The 10337-nt window shown below is 37.2% G+C and overlaps 1 long non-coding RNA gene across 1 annotated transcript; it reads right to left on the bottom strand.

The window, feature by feature from the left end:
- Positions 1-295: 295 nt before the first annotated feature.
- On the bottom strand, positions 296-2684 carry LOC121371613. Its single transcript, XR_005957812.1, has 3 exons — positions 2607-2684; positions 1033-1108; positions 296-565 (listed from the first exon to the last, which is right to left on the bottom strand). It is a non-coding gene; the product is annotated as an uncharacterized LOC121371613 (long non-coding RNA).
- Positions 2685-10337: the final 7653 nt, after the last annotated feature.

Raw genomic sequence — 10337 nt, 5'->3', positions numbered from 1 at the left:
CAGCGAGTTTCCGCTAAAAAAACACACTGTCAGAATGACCATATGTTTGACGTCCAATAGCCGATGATAAGATAAAAAAAATCAATATGTTCTTAGTGGCGTCCTTAAATAAAAAATAAATAAATAACATTAATACATACTGCAAAATACAAACATAAATCTTTAGTTTTGTAAATATTCCTTTCTAGTTTTTCCAGTTGTTCATATTTTTAAATAACATAATACAAATGCACCAAAAAAGGTGTATAGCAATATATGATATAACTATTATGGCGTATGAAATTACAAAGACATGTTCATTTCCAATCATTTTTAATATCCCCCGTGTGTGTGTTATTAACATTTACGTTCCTTCAGACTGGTCATATATTATTTGACGCATCATGTTATAAATTAAGCGATGGTTATGTGGTATATCATTTCGTGACTAACTCCAGAGTTAGTTATTTGACGCATCATGTCGTCAACGAAGAGCTATTTGGCGTAGCACGCCACTTCCTCCCCGCCATACGTCCACTTCCCAAAGCAATCCGACAATCCATCTTCATTATGACACATCACATTCCTGAGAAAAAAAAACCCCACAACAGATTCTACTTTTTATCATAGCAACAACAATTGCTATAATAATTTTTAAATGATGATAATGATAAATATTGATAATTTAAAAGTATTACTACTACTACTACTACTACTACTACTACTACAACTACCACAACTACCACTACTACTACTACAAACTTACTAGTAGTAGCAGTAGTAGTAGTAGTGGTGGTAATTACTAGTAGCAGTAGTAGTAAGTAGTAGTAGTAGTAGTGGTGTTAATTAATAGCAGTAGTAGTAATAGTAGTAGTAGTAGTAGTAGTAGTAGTAGTAGTAGTAGTAGTAGTAGTAGTAGTAGTAGCAGCAGCAGCAGTATCAGCAGCAGCAGTAATATTTGTAACATTATGATGATTATGATGATGACAGGGATTATATTATTATGATAACGATGATGATGACGATGATGATGTTTTAAGACTTTATACTTACAAGCAGACTGCATCCGGCTGCAGGTAACACGTCTCACCAGCCGTACCAGTACACGAATCCCCGTAGGCCAAGGAAACTGAATTGTTTAAATAACAATGAAAAACGGATGTATTTTAACGTATATCAAGTTTTAAACATACACACACCAAATATTAGCAATTTGTCGAATTCCGTTACATTCTGTAGCTAAATTGAAATTTAGTCAAACTGACAGAATGGCTCTATATGTACAACAGGCTAATAGTTTTCGTATTAGCTTTTTGTCGAATTAATAATGAAAATAAATTCCCCAAATTGAAGTGCTCAGTTCAGTCGAAAGATTTCTCTCTCACTAACTATAACATCTCAAATCATAAACGTTGGTGGTCAAGGTCCACATCTAATAAGGGAATTTATGGGGACGCCCCTTGAAAATCATAAACGTTTGTGACTAAGGTCCACACCTAATAAGGGAATCTATGGGCACACCCCTTGAACATCATAAACGTTGGTGATCAAGGTCCACACCTAATAAGGGAATCTATGGGGACGTCCCTTGAAAATCATAAACGTTTGTGACTAAGGTCCACACCTAATAATGGAATCTATGGGCACACCCCTTGAACATCATAAACGTTGGTAACTAAGGACCACACCTATTAACGAAAATCTATAGGGACGCCACTTGAAACTCATAAACGTTGGTGACTGAGGTCCACACCTAATAAGCCAAATCTATGGGCACGACCCTTGGAAATCATAAACGTTTGTGACTATAAAGTCCACACCTAATAAGGGAATATATGGGGACGCCCCTTGAAAATCATAAACGTTTGTAACTGAGTTCCACACCTAATAAGGGAATCTAAAGGGACGCCCCTTGAAAATCATAAATGTTTGTAACTGAGGTCCACACCTAATAAGCCAAATCTATGGGCACGACCCTTGGAAATCATAAACATTTGTGACTATAAGGTCCACACCTAATAAGGGAATATATGGGGACTAGCCATGAAATATTTTCACAGTGTCATTCAAATCTTAACGCGTGCGCGTCGCCTGCTTCCACTGTTTAGCTGGCGGCCCGTTGTACGCCCAGGGGATTAAAACTAAAAGGCCGATAGGATCCTTTGACCAATATTTGATGAACTATCAGTCTATGAAATAGTGGTAACCATTTGCTATAGGATTGCCATATCATGATATGAAGGATCAAGTTAAAATGTTAGCTCACAAAACAAAGACAGACAGAGAGAGAGAGAGAGAGAGAGAGAGAGAGAGAGAGAGAGAGAGAGAGAGAGAGAGAGAGAGAGAGAGAGAGAGAGAGAGAGAGAGAGAGAGAGAGAGAGAGAGAGAGATAGACAAGGTGCTTTTTTATTTTCTAGTGCTCTTCGTATTTTAGTTTATAAATACTAACTCGAGTACACCCTCCACTTATGTGCCTCGGTTATCTTTTTAACACCCCCCCCCCCCCCCCCCCGCCCCATTATTTTAGGCTAGATACGGTACAGTAGTAGGCACATCAAAATACGTTTATAAAGCATATCTAATAGTACAATAAAAAGAAAATACTATTCTACTTTTTAGGTACTCACCGCCTAGAATCAGAACGCAGATTGCCAGAAGCATTTTCATGTTGCCAGTTGAATGTCGCAAGCAAGAAATAACGGATTAAAACAAATGACTTCTCTTTATAGATTACTCAACAAATATGAACATCATCACACAGCAAATAATGTTTGTTTATTGATAAATTACCACCCAATTATGGACCATCCTGTGCCAGGTGCAACTGATGTAAATATATAATACTTTACTGTGATAGACAACGTCATAAATACTAGGAAACCATAACGCAGTTTTACATATAAGTGTTATCAGTAGACATCTGATCCGACATGCTATATATCTGTCTGATCATGGTAATTTGTAGTGTGATATTAAAGTTGTAAATTGTTACATAAACTTACTGGTTTATAGACATGCAAACAGTGTCTGCTCGTGTGATGTTACTAAGTGCGTTCGATGACGGTATTACAAATAAACAAGAAAAAAAGAAAGAAAGCAAGAAAGAAAGAAATGTTTTATTTAACGACACACTCAACACATTTTATTTTACGGTTATATGGCGTCAGACATATGGTTAAGGACCACACAAATTTTGAGAGGAAACCTGCTGTCGCCACTACATGGGCTACTCTTTCCGATTAGCAGCAAGGGTTCTTTTATTTGCGCTTCCAACAGGTAGGATAGCACAAACCATGGCCTTTGTTGAACCAGTTATGGATCACTGGTCGGTGCAAGTGGTTTAACCTACCCACTCAGGGTTTGGAGTCGGTATCTAGATTAAAAATCCCATGCCTCGACTGGGATCCGAACCCAGTACCTACCAGCCTGTAGACCGATGGCCTAACCACGGCGCCACTGAGGCCGGTATTACAAATAAACAAGTGTCATTCGTTGTTTCAACTTAATTTCGTTTCGTGTTTATATTGAATTAATTTAATGTTCAAGGGCATTGCCCTAGTTACGCAGCTTTGCAAACAGACATACAGAGAGACCTTATGTACACAATAATAAAATGTAATTTAAAATACAGTATAAAAGTACATAAGCCATTCCTTACAGGAACTATGAGAGACTATCATTAGATAAAAATATAAAAATTAACGTACAAGTAAAAGATACATATACATAAATATTTCAAACTGTTATCATCAAATTTGTATTATAAATACTATTAATAAATTACAAACAAAAAGACGTTTAACCACATGTAGTTAAGAATATAAAAGTGTTCGGCGACGTGTTAACATTAAAAATGCAGGTTTAGGAGCCAACTTAACAAGAGGCCAATCGGCTTAGAAACTCTTCTCTTTAAAGGGACATTCCTGAGTTTGCTACATTGTAAGATGCTTTCGACAAATCAAATATTTCTACGATTAAACGTACGAAGAAATAATATTTTAGGAAATAAAATGAAATTTAACCTAGTACAAATATTAGAACGATCAGAAACACGTTTAATATACAGCCACTAATGTAATTACAATCGTTAAAAAAGTCTCTGTTAGTCGATAACATCTATAAAATTGCAGCAAACTCAGGAATGTCCCTTTAATTTTCAGTTTAGTCACTATAGATAATAACTTATTAAGTTGTAAATACCACCTTAGAATATCAAGGTTAAGATATTAAAACTGTATTAGACATATTTTGAGGTTTGTAAAACGAGAATGATGTTTGTTTTGGCCGCTGTAGTGGATTGGCACTCTACAATTGGCAGCTGTGTAAGGGATACCACCACTATTTCACCCAGTTCCATTAAGAAGAGTACAAGTGTCCCTTTTCTTTCTTTTTTCTTTTTTTTTCAGGATCGATTTGACTGTTAGGTTATGCAATATTGAAAGGCAGCCCACATCCCATAATTACAGTATAAAAACGGTGTTGATTCCTGCATCTCGAACTGAATACCGTTTCACGTAGTGTCAGGTCCGTCTGCATGGATGTAATTAGAGTTAATTTCCTTTTAGGACCCGTGCAAATAAAGAGTGGTAATATTTCAAACTCCAGGTGGTGAAGTTGTTATGGTTTTTTACTAGTATGATGTTACAGGCAGAACGGTAAATACATTTTTTTTTTCCTCCGGTTTAATTGATCAGGGCTGCGTTCAACGAAACCGAGCGGAAAAACGTCATCTAGTTTGTTTTATGCGCCTCACGTTAAACCTAGTTGCCATGTCGGGAAACCAGTCAAATAGTTCGCGAATGTTAGTGAACTGGCTGAACTTAGGGCAGATGCATCGGCTAAAATTGCATGATCGGCAATATATTTTAAAAAAACCAATGAATGATGAAATGCTGATTTTTATTATCTGAGAATAACCGGGTTGTCTGAAAAGCACACTGTCACGGATTTAAGGACCTTATTTCTGTAAAAATGGATAGTAACTAAATTTTACATTAATTGTTGGAAACCAAATCTAGCTATTGCATAACTTTAACTGAACATGATGGAGTGAAATCCATGTCAACCCTCTCGGCAATTTTAGTTTATTTAATTATGGACCATTGTCATAATTCAATTATTTTTACAAAATATCATTAATAAATCAAGTATGGTGGTTATGAAGATATAAAGTACATTTAGGTACAAATCAAATTATATTTGTTAGACCATTAAATAGGTCAGTGTTCTGTGACAATATGCCTTGAATGTCTCAGTCTCAGTAGTATTTATGATATATCTGGGCAGTTCGCACAAAGCCAACATATTTTATCAAGTATATATATATATATATATATATATATATATATATTACAGTATACCAAGTTTCAGAACTATACGATCAAATCAAAACGACAAAACCGTTATCCACGATCAAGACCTATCGCTGCACAGTCGAATGGGCATTTGGCAAAATAGTGGTTGATTCCATGAATCTCTAGGACGGGTAGGCCTACTCTCGAGGAGATCATTTACAGAAAAATACACCCTTCCTGCACATCTCAAAAGAGGACTGACACTCCCAGACTCATTTACTAAATCAAAACCAACACAGGACAGAGCTCATTGGGAGATACATAGCTGTGCATGATGATGACATGCACACATGAATCACTGTCTAAACAGTGATGATATCAGGTCTTCCTGAACTGAAACTCTATGAGAAGATAACATTCAACTTTTTAATTAATATTTAAATCTTTTAAATTTAAAACTAGGAGAACATTTTGTATTTAAATTTTAAAGATTTTTTTTTTTTTTTTTTTTTTAATGTCCGAAATATATCTCTATTAATTTGTGAAGAGTCATGACACTCAGAACTATGTAGTCAACATTCTAGGAGAATATGTCTATACATTTATAAGTTTGTGAAGACTGTCCCATAAGATGATCAAACATCACAACACTTCCAGCAGTCCTGTCCACTCTATAACAGAGAGAGAGGCAACAAATCTGGCTTGTGAGTACTACGATGGATGCTAAGCTGTGGGGCTCTGCAAAAGATCTACGCCTGACAACCTTTTTTGCGACTCTCACGGGATAAAGGATATAACACAACCAATGGAACGCTGGCGAAGAAGATAGTACCAAATTTCAGAACAATCTGATCAAAACTCTAGGAGAAAATATATTTTACATTTTTCAATTTAAAATGAAAAGAATTAAAATAACACTAAAACGTAAACAAACAATATTCTCAGTAAAAACAGAACCAAAACGGCTCATTAAATAATCTGACTGCTTCAGTCAAAAAGTAGATTCAGTTGGGGCGTTTAACATTTCCTATTAAAAAATTAAAAATTAAAATAGCACTAAACGCTAATAAACAATATTCTCAGTAAAAAAAAAAAAAAAAAAAAAAAAAAAAAAAAACAACAAAAAAACCAACACATTAATCAATGTGACTAAATAGTCAGAAAGTAGGTTCAATTGGGATGTTTAACTCCGCAACTGCAACACGAAATAACAGACCATTGGTAATTGTTTGATTTCTGTTGCGCGAGTTCCTGTGTTTGTCAGATAGCATGTCATTCAGTTGGCAGCAGTCCGCCTGGTTAATCCAGCAGCCGGTTTTCAACTGAATCAATAAAGTAATTTCCACGTTAACACCACCGGCATGTTTTTGCTATTATTTCCGACATACAAAACCACCTGTGAGTGGGATTACTTGCCTTCAAAACACCACCACAGCCGTTTCATTTATCTGTCTATTCAACATCAAAGAACAAAATCTGATTAGCGATACGTTTTTGAAATAGTCACCCTTTTTTTTTTTTTTTTTTTTTTTTGTTGAAGAGGTTCAACTTGAAGAAACCTACTTCACTGTCACATATAGAAACTATGCCGATGTAACCACGTGTAATGTGATGACGACATGGTTATATGCTAAAGGTTTTTGGGGGGAATGAGTGGGCGGGATTGTGGTAGTTGACACCCCACTAACTCCCCGCAGAGAACGTTTAAACATACCAGCATATTTTGTATTGCGGCTGTTTGGTGTTAAAATAGAATAGAAGCAAGCTGACCTTTCAAATTAAAGAATACTTTTAAAACCAAGTATAACATTAACAAACATCATGAGTTTTTTTTTAAGATAGTGAAAATCGGATAGTGTTTTATTTTACTGTAAATGTATCTCTTTCTGTCTGAATGTCAATTTGTTTATCTGGCGGTGATTCCGACTGTCAATCTGTATATGCATGTACTGATGTATTGATTGTATGTATGTATGTATGTATGTATGTATGTATGTATGTATGTATGTATGTATGTATTGATGTATGACTATCTATATATGTATATATATGTATGTATGTCGAGGTTCACTGTTACATACATAGATATTAACGCACTGGCGCAGGGGATAATTAAATCCTTTCTGGCCTCACAAATTGTCCCATGCCGTTGTTGGGATTCGAACCTGTGGCACCGAATCGCCCGAAAATTGTAAGACTAACCACAATGCGTTCTGGGCTATTGAGGCATCCATAAAAAGGATGCTCTTTAACTCAACCACATGCAAGGAGCTTACAATCTACGCGGTCGATCCCGCTTACGTGCATGAAACAGTGGGCAGAACTGGCATTGGCTATCTATATATTGTATGTATGTCGAGGTTGACTGTTACATACACAGATATTAACGCACTGGCGCAGGGGATAATTAAATATTTTTTCTGACCTCACAAATTGTCCCGTGCCGTTGCTGGGATTCGAACCTATGGTACCGAATCGCCCGCAATTTGGCAGACCTGCCACGATACCTTTTGAGCTACTGAGGCATCGATAAAAAGGATGTTCTTTAACTCAACTATATGCATGTATGTATGTATTTACGGTTTTATGGCGTCAGACATATGGTTAAGGACCACACAGACATTGAGAGAGGAAACCCGTTGTCGCCGCTTCATGGGCTACTCTTTTCGATTAGCATAAAGGTAGTACATACCACGGCATTTGATATACCAGTCGTGGTGAACTGGCTGTAACGAGAAATAGCCCAATGGGCCCACCGACGGGGATCGATCCCACACCAACCGCGCATCGAGCGAGCGCTGTACCACTGGGCTACGTCTCGCCCCATATGTATGTATTGATGTATGTATGTATGTACTGATATATGAATATCTATATATTGCATGTATTTCGGGTTTGACTATTACATACATATGCTCACCGACGGGGATCGATCCCACACCAACCGCGCATCGAGCTAGCGCTGTACCACTGGGCTACGTTTCGCCCCATATGTATGTATGTATGTATGTATGTATTGATTTATGAATATCTATATATTGCATGTATTTCGGGTTTGACTATTACATACATATATATTAACGCACTGGTGCAAGGGAAAATAAAATCCGTTCTGGCCTCTGTGATTCGAACCTGCGGCACCGAATCGCCCATAACTTGCAGACTTGCCACTATACGTTTTGAGCTATCGAGTCATCCTTAGTAATCATGCTCTTTAACTCAACCATATTCCATGAGGCCTACAAACCACGCGGTCGATCCCGCTTACATACACGAAACAGTGAGCAAACCTGGCACTGGCTAGTATGCATTGATATATGAATATCTATATATATGTATGTATGTCGGGTTTGACTATTACACCGGGCTCGGTGGCGTCGTGGCAGGCCATCGATCTACAGGCTGGTAGGTACTGGGTTCGGATCCCAGTCGAGGCATGGGATTTTTAATCGAGATACCGACTCCAAACCCTGAGTGAGTGCTCCGCAAGGTTCAATGGGTAGGTGTAAACCACTTGCACCGACCAGTGATCCATAACTGGTTCAACAAAGGCCATGGTTTGTGCTATCCTGCCTGTGGGAAGCGCAAATAAAAGATCCCTTGCTGCCTGTCGTAAAAAGAGTAGCCTATGTGGCGACAGCGGGTTTCCTCTAAAAACAGTGTCAGAATGACCATATGTTTGACGTCCAATAGCCGATGATAAGATAAAAAATCAATGTGCTCTAGCGGCGTCGTTAAATAAAACAAACTTTACTTTTGACTATTACATACATATAAAATAACGCATTGGCGCAGGGGATTATTAAATCCTCTCTGGCCTCACAAATGTCTCATGCCGCTACTGGGACTCGAACCTGTGACACCGAATCGCCCGCCTCTTGCAGACTTGCCACGATACGATCTGAGCTATCGAGCTACATGTATGTATGTATGTTTATATATATAATATTTATGTATGCATGTATGTATGTGATATTTATGTATGTATGTATGTGATATTTATGTATGTATGTATGTATGTATGTGATATTTATGTATGTATGTATTTATGTATGCATGTGATATTTATGTATGTATGTATGTATGTATGTGGTATTTATGTATGTACGATCGTATGTTTGTATGTATGCATGAATTTATGTTTGTAGGCAAATGTATGTATTGATGGATATAAGTATGCTCTTGTGGTTTCGTTAAACACAACAAATGTTGTTTTATCTATCTGTGTAACTGACTCTCTCTCTCTCTCTAGCTCTCTCTCTCTCTCTCTCTCTCCATCCGTCTGTCTATGCAAATGTCTGTCCGTGTGGGCGTATGATTACAACTACCTTGCAGCTGTATCTTGAAGTTTGTCACTCCCCTGACGTTGTTCTTTGTTAGGTTCTTAGTTTCGTGATTTCTGGCAGTCTCGTAAAGGTGACGGTTAATCAGTAGTTTACGTTAAAATAGGACTTCCAGGTGAGGAAGTCGTAAGCAGTATGCACGGTTGTAATTTAAAACACTATTCTTAGAAAATGGGGTAAGCAAGTTAATCATGCAGGTAGACGTGTTATATGTGATGGTCTTGAAATGTCAGCTGCACAAGTTGATACTATGTTGTCAGTATCGCTGCGATATACTAGTCTACTGCTTTGTGGTCTTACGTGAGAATGTTTTTGAACAAAGCAAACAACCATCATATATCAGCTTATTATACTTCACAGACGAAGACAACTGTTGGTGCCAGTCTTGAATTTTTGGCAAGGTGTCATGATGATGTCATCAAATATGGCGGTCATTTTGAATCCTTCAATAATCTAAAATGAATAATAAATCTCTTATTTCTGGGTTAATATTCACAAACAAGATGTTAAAATGATCAGACTAAAGAGCTAAAATAGCCTATATGCATCTTATGATAAAGAGTGGCGCTTTCAAGGTGACGCGGAAGGTGTAAATGTATTAAACTGAAACAAATAATAGTGTTTAAAAATAATGCCACATTAAAGGCTTGCGTGCGGTCCGACTGTTACATTTGATGCGTCTGCGGCTTGCGATGAATTCACTGCAACTGTCCGCATGCGT

The sequence above is a fragment of the Gigantopelta aegis genome, chromosome 4 (genome assembly GCF_016097555.1).
Source record: "Gigantopelta aegis isolate Gae_Host chromosome 4, Gae_host_genome, whole genome shotgun sequence".
In the NCBI taxonomy this organism is placed as follows: domain Eukaryota; kingdom Metazoa; phylum Mollusca; class Gastropoda; order Neomphalida; family Peltospiridae; genus Gigantopelta; species Gigantopelta aegis.
The sequence above is the reverse complement of the archived record's forward strand: the minus strand, read 5'-3'. Positions and strand labels throughout refer to the sequence as shown.